Here is a 26859-nt window from a genome sequence, read left to right as displayed (position 1 = left end):
ACCATACCTCGACGACCTTCCGGCTCATTCGCGAAAGCGGACTGATCACCCGCAGCATTTAAGAGCGATATTTCTACGTTGCCGACACTACAAGATATGACTCAATCCACACAAATGTGTATTTTGTGTCATTTCTGGTCGTTTACTTGGCTTTGTAGTCTCAAAGGACGGGATTCGTCTCAACCCATGTAAGGTCCAGGAAATCATAAATTTGCCTCCACCTTCGAATTTGCTTCAGATTCAGAAACTCCAAGGGAAAGCGAACTTTCTAAGGAGGTTCATTCCAAATTATGCCGAACTTGCGAAAGGTTATACACGTCTTTTGAAAAAGGAAGTGCCCTTCGTCTGGGATCAGGTTGCACAAGCTTCCTTTGATGCTTTAAACAAATCACTAATGAAAGCATCATTAATGTACGCTCCTGATTATCAAAAATATTTTAACCTGTATCTGGGTGCAGCGGATACAACCATCGCAATGGTTTTAGTTCAAGAAGTCAATGGAATTGAACATCCTATATATTATTTAAGTAAAAACTTAAATGATATAGAAAGAAAATATTCTTACGTTGAAAAGCTAGCACTCGCAGTTGTTCAAGCGATACAGAGATTTAGACACTATGTCCTCTTTCGGAAAACTACCATTCTGTCAGATTGCAACACCATGACTTATATATTATCGCGACAGATGTTGGGGGGCAAATATTCAAAATGGATAGCAATCCTACAAGAGTTCGATCTGGAATTTGTAAAATCCAAGTCGAAGAAAGCTCTAGTTTTCGCAGAATTATTGTGTGATCTCCCATCGTCGTCCAACGATGAAACATACGAAGAAACAATCGTGGACGAAAGTTTGTTTCTGATATCTTCAAGCAATGAGTGGTATGGGGATATAATAATTTATCTCCAAACCCCAAAATACAGGCCAAACACCTCCCACTCCAAACAAAAACGTATTCGATACCAAGCAAAAGACTACATGATTGTTGGTGATACACTTTACCGTCGTGGTATCGATACAGTTCTGAGAAGGTGCCTCACCCATGAGGAGGCCGAAAAAGTCCTGAATGATTGTCATTCAGGCACGCGTGGGGGGCATCAATCTGGATATGCTACAGCGCAAAAAATCTTACGAGCAGGATACTTCTGGCCAACAATGTTAAAAGATTGCATAACCGCAGTCAGAAGTTGCCATGCTTGTCAAATTTTCGATAGCAAAACCAGAAGACCACCCGCACCTCTGCAGCCAATAGTTGCGGTTGGGCCATTCGCCAAATGGGGCATCGATTTCATGACATGTAACCCCACCTCGACCGGGGGGCATGGGTATATCATAGTCGCAGTTGACTATTTTACCAAATGGGCCGAGGTGATGCCTACATTAGATAATACTGGTGAAACAGTTGCCCTCTTCTTTTTCAATCATGTAGTTTCCAAATTCGGCATACCACAGGCTATAGTCACAGATCATGGATCGCATTTTCGCAATCACATGATGGTCGAATTAGCTGCCAAACTAGGGTTGTCTCACAACAGCTCTACTCCATATTATCTGCAAGCCAACGGACAAGTTGAAGCAATCAACAAGGTCCTGAAACGCATGCTGCAAAGGATGATTGGAGTTCACAAGAGAAGATGGCAACTAATCCTGTACTCAGCTTTGTGGGCTTACCAGACATCGGTAAGGAATGCAACCAGGTTTACACCTTTCCAACTGGTATATGGCCTGGAAGCAGTCTTACCAATCCAGTGCGAAATCTCGTCTCTCAAACTCGTAATTGATCTCCTCCCCGGAACTTCAGAAGAAGAAGCTCGTTTCTTGGAATTAATCCAATTGGATGAAACCCATCGTGATGCCACTTTGGCTAACGAAGCCCATAAGAAACAAGTCAAGGCGTAGTTCGACAAAAATGTCAAACCCCGTGTATTCTCAGAAGGTGACTTGGTCTTGCTTTACGACCAAGAATCTGATAAATTGGGGGCAGGTAAATTTAAGTCTTTATGGATGGGCCCCTATATTGTTAAACGAGTGTTAGCAAAAGGAGCCTACGAGTTAATGGATTATGATGGAATTCCACTGGCACAACCTCGTAGTGGGTTGTACCTCAAGCGTTACTATGCGTAATGGTAACCTGTATGCTTTTGTTATGTTTTTGTTTTCGCTAAAGTGTTTATTTTGGTCAAGTAATCCACTTTTTACATTTATTGCAGATGTCAAACCTATTGGAGTCATGTGTTGGATATGCCGACGAAGCGAGTCGTAGTTCGGGGAACCTATCTTCCGTAGCCTGGGCCATTTTTGATCCAAGCGGCGATTTAGTAAGTTTCAGAGGGGTATGTATTGGTCAATCAACAAATAACATCGCTGAATATAGCGCGTTGATAGAACTTCTCTCTGATGCCATCACACATGGTATACGCCGACTAATTGTCAGGCTAGACTCACAACTCGTAATACTACAACTCAATGGTATATATTCCGTCTGAAACCCAGCTATTTATCGCATGTTCCTAAGGGTTAAGATTTTGGAAAGACAATTTGATTCTATTCAATATCAACAAATTTCCAGAAACTTAAACACATTAACTGACTCATTAGCAAATTATGTGTTAGATAGACATTTGCAATATTTATAAAAAGAAACATACCATCAATGTTTGCATGTGGATCATGTAACTTAACCAAAATAAAACTCCGAAAATCAAAAATATATATAACTATTTATGGTTTACACATAATGTTCTGTAACAAAGACAAAATCGGTCAAATGACCCAAAAAACTGAAAATTCTAGGGGGCACCCTAGTCTAATGATGCTCGTGATAGCAAGTCACAGCCTGTGCGATCATGCATAAGAGACAAGTCCATCGTCTTGGCACACCAGTAGTATGTCGTTGTAGCCTTAAAGGTAGCTCGTCAGTCCTCACATCTGGAACACCAAGAGTGAGGCCCTCAACCTGCTCCTGTAACGTAGTGAGAGTCTTGGCCACATCGAGGTCACGAAGGATAGCCCTTCCGACAGCCTCTCATGCTGGGGCGATAGCTGGTACTCTCAGGTGAGCTACTGGACGAACAGGACCAACATCTGCATGTACACATGAGTTTGATTAATGTCTTGATAGAATAAAGCACAAGAACATTATAAATGAAAAACGATAAACAGGAATATGGTCAAAGATTTTACCAATGGCGCCCCACTGTTCGCCATCTGGCAGTACTAAATCTGGATCATCCCAGAAGTCCATACCAGCATATGGATACTCGGAATAAACCATCTCCTGACGATAAAACCACCTGAAGAAGGTATCAGAAAATGAAATTTGAGACTGACCAGCATGCCTAGACATATGGTCAACCCATCTCTGCATACGTGGTTCAATAGGTGAAGGTAAATCGAGTGCAATATACTGCGGCTGCATCAGTGGTATCTTCTCCAAGGCAAAGGCGGTCAAAATAGAGCCATACCCAAAGTTCTTCAACCTCCTGCTCTTTATCTTGGTCAATTGTTCTTTCATCACAAGAAGTACTGCGTCACACCAGTTGAACACCTTCGGTTGGAGGCATTCCAAGGCATACTGCATATAAGATCGGTTGGCTACATGAAGAGCCGCACCACTGGCCATCCTACCAAAAGTAAATAGAATAGTCCTGAGGGACCTGTCAGTGACATCACGGATGATGATCTTGCCGTCTTTACTCGGCTGAGATCCCTCTCTGCAGTACAAGTGAACATAATCTCTCACAGAGTCACCTCCTCGGGCCGAACCTGATAGAGAGATGGGGGCACCCCACCTCGATAAGCCAGTCAAGAAATAGATGTCTACTACAATCAAGGGGATAGATTTGCCCTGATCTGGAAAACCTGGTTGGTAGGATCCCAAGCATCGAGCAAATACTGCAATAAGTTGATCTGTTGTCTCATGCTAGAAATGTGGAAGAACTTCAGCAAGCCACAGTTTTGCAATGCGCTTACTGTAACCGGATCATGTAGGGCAAGCATGTCCTCTTCTTCATGCTCACGTTCTTGCCATGTAATGGTCATCTTATTCCAAAGATCTCTGAAAAAAAAACAAGAGAAGAGTTAGATCTCGATTTTGGTAAGAAACAGGCAAAATTTCCATCAAAAATTGTGCATTGAATTCCTTTTCTGCACCCAACGCACCTACAGCAGTGTTCTGGGTGCGTTGCATGTCAGATAGCCTTTAGACAGGCCAACATTCAATGCACCTTTCGATACACAGAGGGTGCGCTAAAAGCAGAATGGGTTTTTCAAACCCAGGGGCTCAGAAAAACTAGGAATCAAGCTCAGAATGTAAAATGGAAACCATGAAATGGAAGAGCTCATGTTTAGCTCCTACCTGGTCCAGACGGCGCCGAGAATCGTCCACAGAATCTCCCGAAATCAACTGATGAAAATCAAAGGGGGAAAGCACCTCTAAAGCTCCAACAAACCAAAGTTCAAATGAAATGGTAAAATGAGAGGTAAAAACACTTTTTCATTACTTTTTACGTAGTTCAAAGTAAAATATTAGTGTTCTAACTCGTTTTCAAGCATATATTGTTCATTTCTGACTAGTTTGATGAAGCATTTGAAAATACAGTACAATCTTTGAAAGAACAAAGCTATTTATTGTAAAATCAAAAAGGGTCCATTCAATCGAGCAGTTTTAGCACATAGTTCAAGCTCGTTAAAAAATAAACATAAGCCATGAGCAAATGTTTCCTCCTGCATTTAAGCTCATTAAAAATGAATATTCCCCGGTAAATAACCATCGTGAATGTAGTACTTCAGCCATTAAACCCTTGGTCATGTTTGCACCATCACCTCCACTATTTCATTGGCCGATCATTCACCTCCATTTGATTGTTTACCCATTTTGAGGAACAGCTGCGAAGAGTGATTTCACTAGCCATCCTTGTAACACTGTTGTGATTGGAAAATTCCAAACCTTACCTGGAATCAGCTGCTACCCATTTTATCACTCGTTCCTCAAAAGACGAGTCTCCTTTAAGCTCTTTTCAACTGACTCGTAAAATATGAAAAGATTCCCGAGCCATTAGCCTCTCCAGCTCGTTAAAGGGACAGGAAGTGCTATCCCTCCTTTAGATTTTAATCTTTTTGGACTTGAGGGATTATTACACAAAAAGATCGAGCGCTTGTTTTGTTCGACTCGTTAAAAGTATCGAAAATTCATCCCTTCTGTATTGTTTTATACTTTGTCGGACTTAAGGGATTAGATGACGAAAAAGGAATTTTGGAGTTACCTTTACGTTCCTCTTCAGACTCTCTAAAATTGAAAAGGATCGAGTTATCTTTGTCGTTAAACTCGTTAAAAAGATTAATAGCGACAAACTTGTCTATAGACGAGAACGAGTTTCACTATCGCTAGGCTCGTTAAAATATAGCAATGGGTTTGCCCGAAGGGCAAATTATAGAATAAGCATATGTTATCCTCCTCAAGCTTGACAAAAATAGAAAGGTACTGGTTAGCAATGACTGGGGAAAATTGGGAAGAAAACTTGAAGAAACTTTGTTGGTAGCAAGTCGCTCTTGAACATGACACTTCCACTCCGTGTCCGAGTCGAGTTGGGTTGTTTCATTCACTGGTCACATCACCATGGTCACGCCATACCATCCACATTTGGGGTTAATGCTACCAATCCATCACATCATTGTCACCGATATGTTCAAGAGAAGTCATTCAGAGAGTTCACATGTGTCTCACCCACTACCATACATTATACTCCATTCTTTCATGACCACCACCCTGAACCTTATATCACCAGATCGTTTTCACTTCCATTAAAATCATTTGCTCCGTTCCGTGTCATTGATGTGGGATTCATTAAGGCCCTCCTATGACGGATCACTTCTTGTCGACATCAGCTCATTATCCAAGAAGTTGATCTAGGAACACCCCATTCAGTACTTTGAAGCTTGCATGCCTCAATGGCAAGTTTCTCACTTCCAGCGACAGGTTTACATCAATGGCCTTCGACCGAAAGATTTTGCGTGGTGTTCGACGCCAAGTCCTTTATTCATACCACGTGAATTTTACTGCAGTACCTTGAGGGTCATTATCATTATCGGTGATTCCTCTCGCGCTTGTTAACAGTTTACATCATTGACTAGTAATCAAGCGATGTCTTTCCATGTTCGAATTCAGAACATTTCTCACATGGATCGACTTGTACTTCAAGTGAAGATTGGACGAGATTGAAGACCCCGGATCTAGTTTCATTCATCCGGGCTACGATATATATTCAGGGAAATAAAGACATTAAATGTACATCATTGCTGCACAGATAATCATCCACTCAAAAGGATGATGGCTCTATCAGAATCATCAGTCTACACTCAGACGATTATCTGTCCTATGTACATGAAAATGAATTTATAAAGCTAAGCATGGGAATGCCCGCCTCAGCCATATCATGAAAATATTATGAAGATAATGTATTGTATTGTATCTTATTATAGGTCTCCTCCCAGCATTGAAAGAACTTTGGATCCTCACAATAAAGCATTTCACCCGACATCAAAAGATTAACGGCCTCATGCTTTAGGGGGCAACTGTTATAGACATTTTTGGGCCCTACAACCCCAAGCATGAAATGTCCATAAACCAAGGGCTCCTAAGTCCCAAAAAGTGTTGTTCTAACCCCTAAAGGAACAAGGTCAACAGATTACAGCTTCTCCCAGAAGTTCTCCATGAGAAACTACTCAGAATTGGTCAAAACAGGATCATTGCAGCTGCTCCACTGGCTAGGTGTGTTGCATCTCACCCAAATACACTGTGAGGGTGCGTTGCATTTCAAAAGTCCCTTCTGTTTGGTGCGATGGGTGAGAAATGACAAATGGCAGTGTCATTCCGCGAGGTGGAGAGGCAATGGAAGCTTCCAGAATCTTCTCCTGTGACACTTGCCTCACTGAATTCGACCAAGGATGAGTAAGAGGCCATCAGTCTCCAAGTGGAAGCAACAACTATTAGAGAGAAGACACTAATCAAATCACAAGCTGACTCATCCCCCTTACAGATATCTATATATGGATCCCTCATCCCAGAGATCCAGAGGCTGGAATTTTGCATATTGTAAGGAATTGATGTTGGTTTCTTGAGACAAAACATCAGATTGTTGGGTGATCTAAGCTTTGTTTGATGTGAAGAGGGGCTTCTTTGCTGGGAGGTTGATGCTGGGTCAGAACAACTGGTTGTAACTCCTCCTGGCTCTTTTCTTGTTTATCAATAAAAGCTATTTGAGTTTTCCTCCATGCTTTTGTATCATTGATGCTTGTTACATTTGTATGGTCAATTTACATCTGATCCTAGATTGTTTATGATTATAGATCCATGTCTTTGTATAGTGCTATGCTTCAGTGATCTTACAGGTACTTTGTGAAGCTGGGCATGCAAGGGAGCAGGTAGCTGAGGACTATCAAAGAAGAGAGGGATTGAATCAAGAGATTAGCGCAAGACAGAGGTTGGTCTTTCTGTTCCTCTCTATCTATAATTCATAAAGGAAAAACAAAAGTAGCTTTTCTCTGTTTGTTTCTAAGGCAGCTGTCACACCTTAGTGGGATAGAGCAGTTCTATATAGACACTTTTCCCTATAACACTAGCTCTTACTTAATTTCCAATTGTCATCCCTATTAAGATTTTTGGCATGCCTTTCAATCTCAATCGCTTCCCTAAGCTTCCTATGCTGAAAAATGATCCACCCTGGTAATGAGTTTAGAACCTTCAATGCAGACATGGTGCTTTGTTTCTCTACATGCTCAGCTAGGGCTGATGAGTAGGACTAACTATGTCTAATATCTGTAGCATGCTCATGGATTCTCTATTTAATAAACCTACATGTTTCCCCTATATAGGGAATCACACAGGAATAGGGAAGAAGGTAGACACCCTTTGTGTCCATAGGTTCAGTAGGGTCTTTCACTGATCCCAGATAATTCTTAATGGTCTGGAGAGGCCTAAACAAGGAAGCAACGTTAATCTTTCTAAGGATATGCCTAATCCTATCCATGGTTACTTGGATATACAGGAGATGAACTTTAGAGACATGATCTACAGAAGAAGGTTTACCGCTTCCCACTTTTCATGCCTTGTGAAAGGCCTTGAGGCTTTGAGATATGATATACCCATTCTTCCTAAAAACTTCAAGAAGATGAGATTTCTCTTGATCTAGGTGGCTATAATCAGATATTATGAGGGCTCGGGTAGCAAGAGTGCTGAGAACACCAAATTTTTGAGCTAGAAAGTTATGAGAGCTGGCATGGAGATACTAATCCGTGTGAGTTTTCTTTCGAAACACTTGGTGACAGACAGAACCATCATCCAATCTATAAAGGGTAATGTCAAGCAATGGTAGGAAACCATTCTCTTCTACTTCCATCTTGAGCTTGATGGAATCCAATTGAGAATTAAGGTGGTTTAGAAATAGATCCAATTTATCGCGGCCATGAGGCTAGATGAAACAAGTATCATCAACGAACCTCTTCCATCTTTTACAGAGAAATTGAGCAGCGGCTAAAGCCTTGGTTTCAAAATCTTCCATAAACAAGTTAGCAATGATAGGGGAGAGAGGGGAACCCATTGCAACACCGCAAGTTTGCTCATAGAACTCACCTTGGAAACTAAAGAAAGTTGAGGTGAGGCAGAGCTCAACTAATTTGGTAGTGTCTTTGTTAGTAATGTGATTGATGATATCAATGGCCTCTTGAATGGGGATTTTGGTGTATAGGGATACAATGTCAAAACTAACCAGCAAATCTCCAGGTTCTAATTTGATATCCTTCTTCTCTTGAATAAAAGAGGCAGAGTCTTTAACAAAAGAATCAATGGGACCTACCACAGGTTTAAGCTTTTGAGCTAAGGACTTGGAAAGAAGATAAGTGGGCCTGCCTATTATGTTAACAATAGGCCTCAAGGGAGCCCTAGATTTATGAATCTTCGGAAGGCCATAAATTCTAGGGGTAAGGGGATTTCTCTCAATGAGCCTATGAGACAAAGGATTAAGGGAAGGACTCGACTTGATAGCACTTGCTACCTCCTTAGAAACATATTTAATGGGATTTTTCTTAAGCTTGATGTAACTTCCACTATTAGAAATATGGTCAATCATTTTGGAGATATAGTCAGATTTGTCCAAAATGATGACAACCTCACCTTTGTCAGCTTTAAGGAAAACAATGTCAGGGTTGTCCCTTAGGGACTTAAGAGCAGGAAACTCTACCTTGCTCAGGTTTTTCTTGGGAGGTCTAGCCTCGCTAAGAACAAAAACACAATCTTTTCTTATAGTTTCCTTGACATTGTCAAGAAGGTCTTTGATTAATAATAATAATAACAACAACTCCTTGCCTAACAATAATAATAATAATAATAATACTAATAATAGTAGCCCCATGTTAAGTTTCAAGAATGTTATTAATCTCTTGAGAAAATATTTTGATCCCTCTATCTTTAGCCTCCTGAGTAAGGGTCTTAATTTTTCCCTAGCTCTGAGGAAGATCCCGTTCGATGACATTATTTGTAACATCGAATTTGGAATCAAAGACCTTCCTAACAATGTCAAGGAAGCTATAAGACAATATTGTGTTGTTGTTCTTTGGAAGGCTGGACCTCCTAAGAAAAACCTAAGCAAGGCAGAGTTTCTTGCTCTTAAGTCCCTAAGGGACAACCCTGACATTGTTGTCCTTAAAGCTGAAAAAGGTGGGGCTATTGCCATTCTGGATAAATTTGACTATATCTCCAAAATGATTGACCATCTTTCTAATAGTGGATGTTACATCAATCTTAAGAAAAATCCCATTAAATATGTTTCTAAAGAGGTAGCAAGCTCTATTAAGTCGAGTCCTTCCCTTAATCCTTTGTCTCGTAGGCTCATTTAAAGCAATCCCCTTATCCCCAGAATTTATGGACTTCCGAAGATTCATAAATATGGGGCTCCCTTGAGGCCTATTGTTAACACAATAGACAGCCCCACTTATCTTCTTGCGAAGTCCTTAGTTCAAAAGCTTAAAACTCTGGTAGGTCGCACTAATTCTTTTGTTAAAGACTCTGCCTCCTTTATTCAAGGGTGGAAGGATATCTAGTTGGAACCTGGAAATTTGCTAGTTAGTTTTAACATTATATCCTTATACACCAAAATCCCCATTCAAGAGGCCATTGATATCATCAATCGCATCACTAACAAAGACACTGCCAAATTAGTTGAGCTCTGCCTCACCTCAACTTTCTTCAGTTTCCAAGGTGAGTTCTATGAGAAAACTTGCGGTGTTGTGATGGGTTCCCCTCTCTCCCCTATCGTCGCTAACTTGTTTATGGAATATTTTGAAACCAAGGCTTTAGCCACAGCTCAATTTCACCCTAAAAAGTGGAAGAGGTTCGTTGATGATACATGTGTCATCTGGCCTCATGGTCGCGAGAAATTGGATCTGTTTCTAAACCACCTTAATTCTCAATCGGATTCCATCAAGTTCATAATGGAGGTGGAAGAGAATGGTTGCCTACCCTTCCTTGACATTCTCCTTTCTAGAATGGATGATGGTTTCGTCTGTCACTGAGTGTTTCAAAAGAAAACTCACATGGATCAATATCTCCATGCCAACTCTCATCACTTTTCGGCTCAAAAATTTGGTGTTCTCAGCACTCTTGCTACTCGGGCCCTAAGAATCTCTGATGATAGCCACCTAGATCAAGAGAAATCTCATCTTCTTGAGGTTTTTAGGAAGAATGGGTATAACAGATCTCAAAGCCTCAAGGCCTTTCACAAGGCGTGCAAAGTGCCAAGAGGTAAACCTGCTTATGTAGATCCTGTCTCTAAGGTTCATCTCCTGTATATCCAAGGAACCATAGATATGATTGTGTAGATACTTATAAATATTAATGTCGCTTCTTTGTTTAGGCCTCTCCAAACCATTAAGAATTCTCTGGGATCGGTAAAAGACCCCATTGACCCTAAGGACATGAAGGGTGTCTACCTTGTTCCTTGTTCTTGTGGGATTCCCTATATAGGGGAAACAGGTAGGTCTATTAAATAGAGAATCCATAAGCATGCTACAGATATTAGACATAGTCAGTCCCACTCATCAACCCTACCCAAGCATGCAGAAAAAACAAAGTACCATGTCTGCATTGAAGCTTCCAATGTCCTTGCCAAGGTGGATCTTTTCCACCATACAAAGCTTAGGGAAGTGATTGAGATTAAGAGGCATGCCAAAATATTAATAGGGATGATGGTTGGAAATTAAGTAAGAGTTGGATTACAACCCTCACCTCTTGATTCCTCTCTCTCTTCTCCCTAGTTCTTATTATTTTTCTCCTATTGTTATTCCTTGTTTATTTTTAAGTGTTCTATTTTTTTCTTCATTCGTGATGTTTTTTTTTTCTATCTTATTTCCCTATATGCTTTGTATTTCTATAAATTTTGGAGTCTCTCCCTAAATTTCCTTTTACACATCCTGATTATTAGGTCCATTGATATATGTAATGTATTCAAATAACTTTTTGTTCCTTAGTTATATATATTATTTATTTAAATTAAGTTTAGCCCTCTGATTAAACATATATTTATTTATTTAAAGCATTAATACCTAAAACATTAAAATAAATATATTTATCATCTGAAAATAAATCCTTGAGTGGGTTTGGATTGGAAACCTGGGTCTGCAATGAAGCTAGGGTTTCAGCGATACAGAGGCTGCGTCCTGCCTGCTCTGGTGGAGGTTTTGGAGAGAGGACTAGTCGCGGAGAGAAGGAGTTCGCGTGCACTGGATAGAGCCGGAACCCCTCTGCCATTTGTTGAAGAGAGAGAGCAGAAAATAGTGGAACTGAAGGAGAAATGGAAGAAAGTGTGGGGAGGGGAGAGATACCCTCCTACAAGAATATAACAAAGGGAGAATCAAGTAAGGAAAGGACTCGGACGGGATTGAAGGCAAACGACGGGGAAAACCCTGTAAAAGGGACAGTTGGCAAACGAGACTAAGCGGAAAATACCATCCAAGGGCATCCAAAAAAACCCAGGTTTGTGATTCCAAATAATAAACTCGAAGAATACAGAAGTTATATGAAATATTATGCTTTAATATGCAAGTTTGTAGGGTTTTGGCCGACTGAGAGAGACTTATCCAAGTGGATACAACAGAGATGGAAACCGAAAGGCCATGTAGAATTAAAACTGGGAGCCAAGGGGTTTTTTACAGTCATCTTCTCAAATGTAGAGGATAAAGAAAGAATTTTCGAAGGCGGCCCCTATTTCATGAATAATGCGGGCCTGTTCATCCGACATTGGGAAGACTGTTACAACCCAGACGCAGAGAAAATGTTAGCAGCACCAGTCTGGATCAGACTCTTTGGGCTTCCAATGGAATTCTGGGATCCGGAGATCTTAGAAGGAATAGGCAATGCAATAGGATCATTTGTGAAAGTCGCAGAATCCACTAAAAGAGGGAGGTACACGTCTTATGCCAGGATTTGCGTGTATATGAATATAACTGAACCCCTCCCAGAATTTATCGAACTGGAGTACCACGATGAGGTATGGCAACAACTAGTGGACTATGAACACATTCCATTCCGATGCAGAAGATGCCACGAATATGGCCATCTCTACAGACAATGCCCTCTAAATAGAACATAGGAACCAATAGACAGGAAGGAAAAGGCGATACCCACACCGGAGGACTCAGGAAGGGAAGAAGAGGGTTTTCAAGAAGTACAAAACAAAAGAAAGGCAAGGAAAAATATACCTCAGAGACAAGAAACCAGCAAAAATAGCCCCCTGGAGACGGAAAATAAGTTCAAAGCCCTACAGGAAGAAGAAATAGAGATGGCAGATGAGGAAAGCAAGGAGGAACCAATGGAAATATTAAAGGAAACAGAAAAAAGGAAACAGGACAAGGAGAAGAAGCACAAGGAGGACTAGAAGAGAAGGGAGAACAAATAGAGGAACAAATCCAAATGGAGGTAGACTCTCAGAAAGAGAAAGGAGGGGAAGAAGAGTGCATAATGAGAAAATTGCTACAGGAATGGAGATATCTGGATGAAAGGTTCATCCCAGAGGAACAGAAACAAGTATACAAAGAAGCTTTTCAGAGATATAAATAAAAATCGGGGATAGATGCAGCAAATAAACTGGATCAGACAGGAAAGCAAGGGACTCAAAACTCCGGATTGGGCATCTCTGGCAAAGTAGGGAAAAGAAGAGGACGGTGCTCACTAAGCGAAACAATTCAAGAAGTGGGAGAAACGCTGGTGAATTCAGGAAGGGTAATACCTCTGTCAGAGGTATTCCATCAAACCTCAAAACTATTTAAATGATAATTACAAGTTGGAACATTAGAGGTCTTAACAGTAGGGGTAAACAAAGGCATTTGAGAGATAGATTGAAAAAAGACAAGCCAAGCATAATGATAGTCTAGGAAACAAAGATTAGCATGCAAAAAATGGAAGAAATAATTAGAAGATGGAAAATCCGGTATGAAATTATGGGGCAGGATGCGGCAGGCAGTGCCGGGGGACTGGCAATCTTATGGAACCCAGAGGAAATACAATTCAGGAATTGGATTAGTTTTCCGCGAATCCTTTCAGGTATGTTTAATTTGATAGGGTCTTCTGAGTGGGTTGCTTTATCTGGAGTGTATGGTCCACACTCTCCCAATGAATGCAAAGGCTTTTTGCAGAATATAAAATCAATTCGAAGACTCTATCCAGAAATGCCTTGGATAATCGGTGGGGATTTCAATATGATTGTGTCTTTAACAGAGAAGAGAGGAGGATTAAAAAGAACAGACCAGGATATGGAAGCTTTTAGAGACATGATAACGGAGCAGTGAATGGTGGATATTCAAACCATAAATGGTATACACACTTGGAATAACCGTAGAGGAGGAACAAATCAAATAGCTTCTAGACTGGACAGATTCCTAGTTTCAGAACAAATCATGATGAAAGATGTCAACATAGAGGCAATGATTCTTCCTGCAATAGGTTGGGATCATTGGCCAATAAAGCTAGAAATCAACCTCAAATAGAGTCCCAAAAGAAGACCGTTCAGGTTTGAAGCCTTTTGGCTCAGGAACCAACAGTTTATGCCTAAAGTTGAAGAATGGTGGACCACGAGCAGTCAAAGTGGGAGAAGCAAAATGCAAACTTTTCAGTTAAAATTGAAAGAACTTAAGGGGAAAATAAAAAAATGCAACAAAGAAGAATTCGGGGACATATTCAAAGATCAACAAAGATTAGAGCAAAAAATGAATGAATTACAACAGCTGAATATAACGGAGGGCAGAAATGAAGAGAGAAGTAGAGAAGAAGGAATGGTAATAAGCCAACTTGAGGAAAGAAGAAAACAGGAAGAGATCTTATGGAAACAAAAGTCATGTGTCCAGTGGCTTAGAGAAGGAGAAAGGAATACGAAGTTCTTCCATCAGGCCATGATCCAGCACAGGCAGAGAAATAGAATCTTCTCAATTAAAAACCGGGGAGGCCAGCGCATAACTCAGCATCACGAATTGGAGCAGGAACTGGTAGGACATTTCAAAGGTATTCTCACTGAACCTCAAAGGAATAGAGAGGAGGCCATAGGTAGAATAAGCAATGAAATTCCAAACTTGGTAACCAGAGACCAAAACTTAGCCTTGATGCGAGCAGCTACCTTGGAGGAAGTTGAGGAAATAGTAAAAGGCATGAAACGAAACAAAGCCCCAGGACCTGATGGATTTACGGCTGAATTCTACCAAGCAAGCTGGCAGTTCATAGGAAGGGAAATCCTAGAAGTTGTTGAGGAAGCGCGCAGACAGCAAAAGGTATGGCCGGGTCTCAACGCTACTTTTGTTTCTCTAATTCCTAAAACAGCTCATTCGGAAACTGCTGAGGGTTTTAGGCCAATTACCCTTTGTAATGTCATCTATAAGATTATAGCCACCTTAATGGTCAAAAGACTGAAGCCAATCCTCCCCAGCATAATATCCCCAGAACAAACCGGGTTCGTCGAAGGGAGGCAAATCCTAGATGGTTTAGTTGTTTCTCAAGAAGTAATACATTCATTGAAACAGAAAAAGGAACCAGGCATGATGATAAAATTGGATCTATCCAAAGCTTATGACCGCCTAAATTGGAGCTATCTAGAGTCAATCCTCCTGGCTTATGGTTTCTATCACAGGTGGGTGAATTGGATACTCAGCATGATCTCCACGCCTAATCTTTCCATTCTAATGAATGGCTCTCCAACTATGACATTCAATGCTTCAAGAGGCCTGCGCCAAGGAGACCCCCTGTCACCTTTCTTGTTTATAATAGCGGCTGAGGGATTGGGTAGATATATCAAAAAAGAGCTCAGAGAGAGGAAATTAAAAGGGCTAAGGCTGCGGGGAAATAATATCCTTGTCACTCACCAGCAGTTCGTAGATGATATCATGATTTTTTGTAAGGTCTCCCTGAGAGAGGTCAAAAGGATTAAAGAGGTCTTAGACTTATTCATGGAAGCATCGGGTACTGAAATTAATAAGGATAAGTCGAACACCTTTATTTTCAACACACCTGAAATTGTCAAAGCCCATTTGACAAGAACGCTGGGGTTCAGAAAGGGAGAATTTCCAACAAAATACCTGGGAACTATGCTTGACGTAAGTCTGCTAAGGATTGCTAATTGGCAACCAATTATTGAGAAGCTGAAGAATCATCTATCTAACTTGTCCTTTCGGACGCTGAACATAGTAGGCCGTCTAGTTCTTCTGAAATCAACTCCACAAGTAATCCCAATATACCCTCTATCAGTTATGGCAGTTCCGAAAGGAGTAAGTACCAAAATGATTGATATCTTCCAGAACTTCTTATGGGGAGGGCCAAAACAGCAGAAGAAATGGGCCTTAATCTCTTGGAATAGTCTAACAAAACCAAAGGAGGCAGGGGGACTAGGAGTAAGAGATCCACTTCTGCTGAACCAAGTCCTAGCGGCGAAACTATGGTGGCGCTGGATGAAGGGGGGTAAAGACTTATGGAAAGAGATATGGACGCAGAAATATTCAATGCCAACCACAGCTGAAGGAATTTTGAGAAAGGAAGAGATGCCAAAGGGATCTACGATATGGGATCTGGCATGCCAGAACAGAGACATTATAAATATGCATGCTTTTTGGGAGGTCAGAAATGGAAGGACAACAAAATTCTAGGAAGAAGCCTGGCAGCAGAGGGAAAGAATGGTGGATATTCAGGGGCTGCAAACCATCTATAGAGAAGCTAAGGCCAAAGGCTTAACCTATGTAAATGATTATTGGAAGGAAGGAGGCGAAAATGAGATGTGGAGGGAATGGAAAGACCCTGGAGCTTGGGACAATAATATTAGTGATGATCTTAAAACAAGGATAGTAAAAGAGATGGATTCCAGAAGGATCAAAAAGAGAAATGGGCTAGATATTCTCAGATGGGGCGGATCTACAAAAGGCTCCTTCACGGTTAAGGAAGCATACCTCATAAAATCTAAACAAACGTTGGAAGAACAGACTCATGATTGGAAACAATTATGGATCAACAAATGGTGGCCAAAGGTCACAATGTTCACCTGGCTTGTGGGAAAAAGACGCATCCTGACATGGGATCAACTCCAGAAACGAGGGTTCCAAGGGCCACCAAGATGCAGCTTATGTAAGCAAGACATAGAAACCCAGGAACATATCCTAAACTCTTGTCCAATAGCTCAGGAACAGTGGGAAAAGATTAGCAGCCTCTTTGGAAAGACGAACCGTAATCCCCAAAATGTTGTCCAAACTATCTTCCAATGGGGAAAGGGACAATTTCAAAGTCCGGTTGTGAGAAGAGCCTGGAACCTGGCTGTAGGATTCAACATATGGACCATCTGGAAAGAGAGAAATCGAAGGATATTCCAAGACAAGATTATCTCTCCGGAGGAGCTATGGCAAAGAACTCAAAATCTAATAAGAGAAACAATCCTTTCGGATACCTGGAACCAGGAGGATTGGAATACTAATGTGGAAGAGGACCGAATTCTACGGAAGCTAAATATAGATCAAGCGATGGTCTATCCTCAGCAGCAAAAACCCCATAATATACAGAACCAAAGCCCAACTGTGTTTGTTCGCCCTCAGGGAGGCTTTATCAAACTTAATTTTGACGGAGCGTCAAAAGGAAATCCAGGACCGGCGGGCTATGGTGGGATTTTCAGAGATAGTCAAGGCCAAACTAGGTGGATTTATGCTGACCGAGGAGGCATGATGAGTAATAATGAAGCAGAATTCATGGCTGCGTACCAAGGAATTAAGATTGCAATAAGAAATGGATACAGGAAACTAGAAATAGAAGGGGATTCAACTTTAGTTATTGAAACAATAAGAAAATTGAATGATGGGAAAGCATGGGAACAGGTGGCTAAAAGCTGGAGGATAGCGGGCCTCATCCAGGAATTAGCAGATTCAATGAAACGTATTGAGTACAAGGTTATCCATCATGTTAGGAGAGAAGGCAATAGAGCTGCTGATTACTTGGCGAATTGGGGCTGCAATGAACTGAATGGCAAAGTAGATAGCATATGGCCATCGCAGCTGGAAGGGACTTGTTGGGAGGAATTAAAGGCCATTACCAATCAGGACAATAATGACAAAGTATAGATATGATAAAGGATACAAGCAGACCCCGATCGAGGTGGAGAAAAGGACCCAGCGCAGAGTAATGATGGAGGACAGAGAATGTCAGCACAAGCCTCACTCTTGGGCAATCATTTTAAAGGATGCAAGAAGAGATTACAGGGAAGAGAGGACCCCGAGACAAGGCACCAAGTTAATTATGGCAATAAGAGGGAAGGGAAACGGCGGCGAGCAGTTGATGGCGGGCAGACGAGGTGGAAATAGATCAAAGGGAGCAGATGAAGACATCGATGCTAATAAATTCAGGACTTGCAAGGTGGCGAAGGTGGTTGAGACCTGGTGTAAAATTCGTGGATCCTATTTCCGAAAAGAGCAAGAGACTATGGCAGAGGGAGTGTTGTGGGGGAAAGTATCCAACTCGGAATGACCCTAACCCACTCTAAGGGTGACAGTTCCTTAGCAACAGCTGAAAGTAAAGCTATCTAAAGTTTCTTCTTTATGACATGCAAGAGATAAAGGGAAGAGATCCACTTACCGATGTCTTGCGCAAATGGTCGACCCAATCTCCTTTGATTGTCGCTTGCTCCCAGCTCCAAGTCTTTTCACGGGCCCAGCTACACGAGATCCTGCAAACAATACAAAGAAAGGAAACTACAAGAAGCATGCATTCATAATCGATTCAAGGATTAGCATAAATCAAAGACGCAAGTAAGACAATACACCATTGAAACACATGCGAATAGAAGAACCTCAAAAGCTTTATTAATATATGGAAGTAAGGTTCAGGCGGTGATACAACCATGAGAGGTCCAATCCAGCATCACCTTCCCGACGGAGAGAAATCTCTTCTTCACCTCCCTCAAGCAATCACCCAATGCTCACAACTATAAACCAACAGCAATTCTTTGCACTAAATTCCGGCCTTCAGATCCCATGGGATGAGATCCTTATATAGAGTTTTGGAGTGAAGATAAGTCAGCTTGATGTGTGACTTGTTGTCCTCTTCAACTCCAGTTGTTCTTCAGTCCTTCACTCAGAGTTTCTGCCTTCCACTTGGAGTTTTAGAACCTCTTAACTCATCATTAGGCGAATCTTCTGATCCAAGTGTCAATTTAGAAGCTTCCTGGGCACTGGCACATTGAGAAAAGATTCCTCCACACATCCAAGTACGCTCAGCGCAGGTAGCCTTTGTCCTACTTGCTCTGCAACGCAGGTAGCCTTTGTTGTACCTGCTATGCAGTGCAGATGCCTAGTGGAGCAGCTGCAATGATCCAAAACTGACCTGCTTTTGAGTGTTTTTAGTGGAGAACTGAACTGTAGTGCTGTGGTTTGCTGACCTTGTTCCTCTAGGGGTAGGAACAACATGTTTGGGGACTTTGGATCCCTCAGATTATTGACATTTCATGCTCTATGCTGTAAGGCACAAAAATGTCTATAACAGTTGCCCCCTAAAGTATGAGGTCGTTTATCGGGTGAAATGCTTTATTAGGAGGATCCGAAGTTCATTCAATCGCCGGGAGGTGACCTGTAACAAAATACAATACAATTCATTATCTTTTCATACTTTCTTTTGATGATCTAGCTGATGCGGGCATTTCCCATGCTCAGCTTTATAAATACGTTTGCTGTACATAAACAGACGATCGTCTGATAATAGACTGATAATTCTCTGTTTTTAATTATCATCCTTTTAGTAGGATGACCATCTGCTGCACATTCCTATGTCTTTATCTCCTGAATATATGTCGCAGCCCGGATGGATGAAACTAGATCCGGGGTCTTCAAACTTCCGATCTTCACACTAAGTACAAGTCGATCCATGTGAGAATTTCTTGAAGTCGAACATGGAAAGACATCGCTTGATTACCAGTCAATAATGTAAACCGTTAACAAGCGCGAGAGGAATCACCGATAATGATGATGACCCTCAAGGTACTGCAGCACAATTCACGTGGCGTGAATATAGGATCTGACGTCGAACACCACGCAAAGTCTTCCGGTCGAAGGTCATTAATGTATAGCTATCGCCGGAAGTGAGAAACTTGCCATTGGGGCATGCAAGCTTCAAAGTACTGAGGGGGTGTTCCTAGATCAACTTCTCGGATAATGAGCTGATGTTGAATAGAAGTGATCCGTCAAAGGAGGGCCTTAATGAATCCCACATTAGTGACACGGAACGGAGCTAGTGATGATGGTGAAAACGATCTGTGAAATATGATTCAGGGTGGCGGTCATGGAAGGATGAAAGATGATGTATGGTAGTGGATGGGACCCGGTTGACACTTTCTGAATGACATATCTTGAACATATAACGACACTGATGTGATGGATCGGTAGCATTACCCCATGTATGGATGGTATGGCGAGACCATGGTGAAGGGACCGGTGAATGATAATAACCCAACTCGATATTTACGGAGGCAAAAGTGTCATGTTCAAGAGCGACCTGCTACCATTAAGCTTTGAGGTTCTTCCCAATTTTTCCCCAGTCATTTCTGACCAGTACCTCTTTATTTTTGTCAAGCTTGAGGAGGATAACATATGCTTGATCTATAACCTGCCCTTCGAGCAAGCCCATCGCTATGTTTTTAATGAGCTTAGCGATAGGGAAACTCATTCTCGTCTAAAGACAAGTTTGTCGCTATCTAATATTTTTAACGAGCCCAGCGACAACGACAACTCGGTCCTTTTCATTTTTAGAGAGTCTGAAAAGGGTACATAAAGTGGACTCCAGGGGTCCTTTTTCGTCATCTAATCCCTTAAGTCCGAAAAAGTATAAAACAATACAGAAGGGATGAATGTTCGATATCTTTATCGAGCCGAACTAGACAAGCGCTCGATCTTTTTGTGCAATAATCCCTCAGGTCCAAAAAGATTAAAATCTAGAGGAGGGATAGCTCTTCCGGTCCTTTTAACGAGCTGGAAGGCCAAAACTCGGCAAACTTTTCATATTTTACGAGTCAGTGAAAAGAGCTCAAAGAAGACTCGTCTTTTGAGGAACGAGTGATAAACAGGGATAGCAGCAGATTCCAGGTATAGGTTGGAATTTTCCAATCACGACAGTATTACAAGGATGGCTAGGTGAAATCACTCTTCGCAACTGTTCCTCAAAATAGGTAAACAATCAAGTGGAGGTGAATGATCGGCCAAATGAAAGGTGGAGGTGACGGTGCACAAACACGACCAAGGCTTTTATGGCTGATGATTTTAAGGTCTCAAATGGTTATTTACCGGTTCATTTTTTCCAGTGAGCTTGAACTCTGGGGGAAGCTTGCTCACAAGCTTAACATTTATTTTTTAACGAGCATGAACTTCCGCATTAAAACTGCTCGGTTTTTGCGTTTATTTTTTAACGAGCATGAACTTTGCCAAAACTGCTCGTATCTTGTGTTTATTTTTTAACGAGCCTGAACCTTGCCAAAAACTGCTCGTTTTTACCAGTCATAAAGTAGGAAGGTCTCATGGAAGATCGCTATTTTTTAAGGAGCTTCATCTTCCTACGTATTGCTCCATACCCTCTCTTTGTGCAAGCTGGGTATCGGCCCATCCTACGGGTTAGAGGGGTTAGTCCTACCTAAAACTAAAAAGCCACCCGCGCTTGCATTCCAAGAGGTTTGCATGCCCCCAGGTATAAGTTGAATTTCAAGGTTACCCCTCAATTTGCAGGTAAAACATTCGTTTTACCGGGAGAGGCCTACCTCTTTCTGGTTACCCAAAGAATGGTTTTATTTGCAGCCGCAAATGAAACTCTTTCTTCGGCGATGTCTATCATTAGGGTACACAAAGATGGTTACAATCTGTGGCAACAACAGCATCTCTATCTTTGGGGGCTGCCCCTACTTATCCTTTAAAACATTTGTTTTAATGGGTGAGGCTGGCCTTTTACCCAAAGCCGGTACCTACTTGCTGCCACAAACGGATCCCCTTCTTTGGTAGAGCCTACCTATTTAGACAAAGGTGAATGACCTTTGTCAAACAAGTAACCTTGACAGAAGAATCCTTTTCCAGAACAACCCCATCCCTAACAACCCCTTCTGAGAGTCCAACTCTCTCTTTGTCTTCTTGTCCTTCTTCTCCACGAAGATAGCTCAGAGGAAGATTCTCAAAGATGAAGGAGGGGGACGGGGTACGGACTAGTCATATTCTTCCGTGGAAATTCTGCTTTACACCTAAGGTTTTTTCTGCCTCCAGAGCAGACCAGGACGCATGCCCCCTGGGCTCCTGCGTTCCTTTCCCGAATCACTCGCATTCATCAAGAAGAAGAACCGGGGGAAGAGACCTTTCTTGATCGAAAAGACCATTGAGGATAGGTATGTGACTACTTGCGATGTGTGATCCCGGAAGTGAAAGTTGGTCTACGAGCTTGACCATTCTTCCTTCGTATGGAAAACACATTATTCGAAAGAGTGAGGAGACTATTGCTTCCATGCAATATATGTAGTCTCGTCCAAGGAGTAGGTTATAATCCAAGGGTCCTTGGATGACCATCAAATTCATCTTGACAGCCTTCCCTTTCAGTGTGATAGGCACATTAGGTAGAATCCCTAATGGTCGACTGGTTCCTCTGTCAAAACCCGAGAGACGCCTTGTCTCGGGCAAAAGCGTCGGGCAACCCAGTGCTTTCCAAGCAGTAGAGGACAGGATACTCACAGATGCCCCTTCATCAATGATAGTTCCAGCCATCACCATTTTGTATATTTGGACTATAATTCTAAATGGTATGCTGGCTGGTAACCGGGGTCTGCCTAGTTGGTTCCAATCAAAGGACACAACTAGGTTGCTTGGTGGTGGGACCGAATATACGGCCGGATATGATCCTGACGATGCTCCTTCCTGCGATAAAGGAGTGGGCGCTTTGCCCAGATGCTCATCAGAATCGGAGTTGACGAAAAGAATATGGACGGTGTCATCCTTATTCTCTTCGGCGGGGGTGTCAACTGAAGATGAATCCTCAGTGACTGTGGTGTTTGAAGATGAAACTTATGAAGGGAGAACCGGGTCAACTGCCGTTTCGACCTTTGGACTTTCGTCCGGTCCGGATTCAGTAGGTTCACTTTCAGCGACTGACACTTCAGCTGGCCCTCTAGGCAAGACAGTTGTATTTTCGACCAACGAAGGACCTGGCGCGAGTTTTTGATATCCAGGAGGAAGTAGCAACGGTGCAACCGGTTGGTCTTCCAAAACTCTCTTGGCTTCGTCTAAAAAGGGACAACGGCGGAGGGTGTGATTGCCTTCACACAATTCGCAGGAGGATGTCCATCCTCTTCATCGTCTAATACCTTCACGTTCGTTGGTCGACGGTAAGCATTCAACCTAACTGTCAGAGGTTGACGCTTCCGAACTGTGCAAGCGAGGGGACCAGTCCCTTAGTATCCGGGGAATACTGGGACAATCACTGTGGAAGTGGTTCCCTCTACATATGACACATGGTGACTTGGGCCCGGTCCGTGCTGTGTGTGGGTTTTCGTTAGATACCTTCTGCTTGCCCCCAAGCGCCTTTGGCTCCTTCTGCTTCTTTTCTTTCTTCTTCTTTTCCTTCTTCTTTTCTATGGGAGCCGCGCTTTTGGCGGCTTGACCTTTCGAAGAAGAAGGATCGGAGGAAGGCTCATAAGAAGTGGAAGGCTGGAGGGTAGTTCTAGACTGGTCTAACTGTTGACTCGACTGTTCAGGAACCGTGGTGGTCTGAACTACAACGGTTGAGAATAGCCAAACTGGCAGGCCAATTGTCAGTCCTGGAAGCGACAATGTGGCCATGTGGGGCGCACCAACTTCTCCCCAAGAGGAGAAAGGGCTAGGGGTCCCCCCCTATGGGATCCCTTGGTTGGTGTGTTCCATGTTCTCAACTTTAAAGATCAACGTAGGAATCAAGGGTAATTATGTTCCGTTTAAGATGAATTTTATATGACGACGCTTTAGACACAACTTGCTTTTTCACTTTTTAAGAGTCGAGAAAAAGCTAAAGATGACTCTAGTCTCCTTCGATGTATTAACGAGCCCGAAGTGACAAATGCTCGGATGGACTTTTTCAGTTATAGAGTTTGAAAAAGGCCAAAAGAAACTACTCTGGAGTTCTAGGCAAGGGTGTGCCAAACCTTTCGCGAAACCACAGAATACGTTTTACGGTACGAGTGGTCGATCTTCGTGAATGCTGTGTTCACTGCATCGCGATCAGTAGGGCGGCCGACACGGTTTCCTATGGATAAAGGCTTTGTTCCTATAGGGGTCCCCCAATATACGCGATAGTACGCAGGGGCACAAATCCGTATTAGCGCTCTCGTCCCTCAGGAGGAATCACCCACCTTCGTAGAGATCGATAGTCACTATGTTTAACGACGTCGGTTCACGTCTCTACCTAGACCTCTACTGTGTTTCGTTATGTTTCAAAGCGTTTTTAGATAAATTCAGTTCTGTTTAGGTTGATCTTGCTTAGCAGTTTGCCTTTATGGATCACCACGTGATGTATGAGACAACTCCTAAATGCAGTCTAAGAATGATAAGCAAGCTTTTTTCAATTCTTTCAACTTATGAAAACCTTAACTACTGAAGGAAAAGAAAGACATCATCTTTTCAAACAGATCATGGAGCACACACTAATGCACTTTCCTAAATCGACATGCAAACTGTCAAAATGCACATGCACAATGCAAGTATTTCTTTTCTTCTCTCTTAATGTTTAGTGTATGACAAAAAGAAAGCTGTTGTACGATTTCGAATTCAATTTCAAGCGAAAACAAACAAGTATTGTCCAATAATCAAAAGAACACCTTAAGATTCACTCGTTTCAAACACAAGAAATACTGAAATTCGAACCATATAACGAAAGCAAATGCTCAAGTAGCTATGAACAGCAATAAACTAGCTCTTAGAATCACAATGACACTTTCTCACAGGTCTAGATCCAAGAGGTCACAGCAAGACTAGTTCACTTTCGCTATGGGAAACTGTGAATGAAAGCAAGAAATACAATAAGAACAATCACGGTTTCTTCATACAACTGAGGCGGAATGAGGGCAAAGAGAAGTGGTTTCAGCTGGGTATACAGGTTGACAATAGGCTGCAAAAACAATACTGAAAACTGGGCAACAGACAGTGGAGAATCCAAATTGCACAAAGCAAAACTGGATCAGCGCAGGTGCTGCACTGTCAATCTGAGATGCAGCGCAGGTAGCCCCTTCGGGACCTGCGTTGCAGTGCAGGTAGCCTTTGTTGCAACTGCACTGAACGAGACAACTCTCGTCTCTCTCAGATTCCGGCTCACAGTTTGCTCAAAAATGAGCGGTTTTTGGCCAAATCAGTTGCTATCAGTCAAGTATACTCTAGAGGATGATTAAAGGAAGATGAACACTGTCACAAAGAGCTAAAAAGAGTCCTTGTGGATCAGCTCTTTAAATCATAAACATGCCCAGCACTGGGCTAGAGTAGCCGCCCTCTACTTTGCATTCGAAGAACTCGAATGCAGTTTTCGATTCGGTACTCTTTTGTTTAAGAAAAGAATAGCAAGAAACACAAGCTACCAACAAGACACGATCCCCAGCAGAGTCGCCAGTCTGTTGTGGGGGAAAGTATCCAACTCGGAATGACCCTAACCCACTCTAAGGGTGACAGTTCCTTAGCAACAGCTGAAAGCAAAGCTATCTAAAGTTTCTTCTTTATGACATGCAAGAGATAAAGGGAAGAGATCCACTTACCGATGTCTTGCGCAAATGGTCGATCCAATCTCCTTTGATTGCCGCTTGCTCCCAGCTCCAAGTCTTTTCACGGGCCCAGCTACACGAGATCCTGCAAACAAGACAAAGAAAGGAAACTACAAGAAGCATGCATTCATAATCGATTCAAGGATTAGCAGAAATCAAAGACGCAAGTAAGACAATACACCATTGAAACACATGCGAATAGAAGAACCTCAAAAGCTTTATTAATATATGGAAGTAAGGTTCAGGCAGTGATACAACCATGAGAGGTCCAATCCAGCATCACCTTCCCGACGGAGAAAAATCTCTTCTTCACCTCCCTCAAGCAATCACCCAATGCTCACAACTGTAAACCAACAGCAATTATTTGCACTAAATTCCGGCCTTCAGATCCCATGGGATGAGATCCTTATATAGAGTTTTGGAGTGAAGATAAGTCAGCTTGATGTGTGACTTGTTGTCCTCTTCAACTCCAGTTGTTCTTCAGTCCTTCACTCAGAGTTTCTGCCTTCCACTTGGAGTTTTAGAACCTATTAACTCATCATTAGGCGAATCTTCTGATCCAAGTGTCAATTTAGAAGCTTCCTGGGCACTGGCACATTGAGAAAAGATTCCTCCACACGTCCAAGTACGCTCAGCGCAGGTAGCCTTTGTCCTACTTGCTCTGCAACACAGGTAGCCTTTGTTGTACCTGCTATGCAGCGCAGATGCCTAGTGGAGCAGCTGCAATGATCCAAAACTGACCTGTTTTTGAGTGTTTTTAGTGGAGAACTGAACTGTAGTGCTGTGGTTTGCTGACCTTGTTCCTCTAGGGGTAGGAACAACATGTTTGGGGACTTTGGATCCCTCAGATTATTGACATTTCATGCTCTATGCTGTAAGGCACAAAAATGTCTATAACAGGGAGGTAGGCAGGTAAGAGCCGATAGTGAAGAGGCTGGCAGAAGGATGAGGAAGCCGGTTAAGAAAAGGACTCAGGAGGATGACAGCACTCAGGGAATGGATAAATATCAGAGGGTTAAAGAGAGCGAGGAAAGGATTAGGAGGAAGGAACAGGAGGGAACGGAAGATGAAGGAATAAACAGAGAAGGTGAGATGAGGAAAGGGCAGGAAGAATGCAGGGGGAGAGGGAAGGTCGAGGTCGGCCAAGGAAGCCAGAGTAATACCCGTGATCACCATCCTAGAAGAGGCAAGGGCAGAGGTAGCAGGGGACGAGGAAGAACCAGGCAAGCTGTGAGCAATGACATTGAAACTCAGTTCACCAATCAGCGGAAAAGAGGGCACCGAACTATGAATCAGATGGCCAGAGATGCTGAGCGCGCGTACAACAACGAAGCCAATGTGGAGATAAGAAGAATTATAGAGAATTTGGAAAAGAGCGTCCTGGAGGAGGCCTCTGACCCTGAGATGGAAGATTGGTGCTCTCTTATGCCAGACCCAGGTACTGCACATGTACTGGGTGATGAAGTGTCTGCTAGCCAAAGCAATGGAACAAATTGCGGAAGAAATGACGGAGATTGCGCAAGGGTACCCGAGCCTGAAAGAGGAAATGAAGAGTTTGCGTTCCGC

Source organism: Pinus tabuliformis, chromosome 2_2 (assembly GCF_031772625.1).
Source record: "Pinus tabuliformis cultivar Carrire ecotype Pingquan chromosome 2_2, CPIR1, whole genome shotgun sequence".
NCBI lineage: Eukaryota > Viridiplantae > Streptophyta > Pinopsida > Pinales > Pinaceae > Pinus > Pinus tabuliformis.
This window is presented reverse-complemented; position numbering follows the sequence as displayed.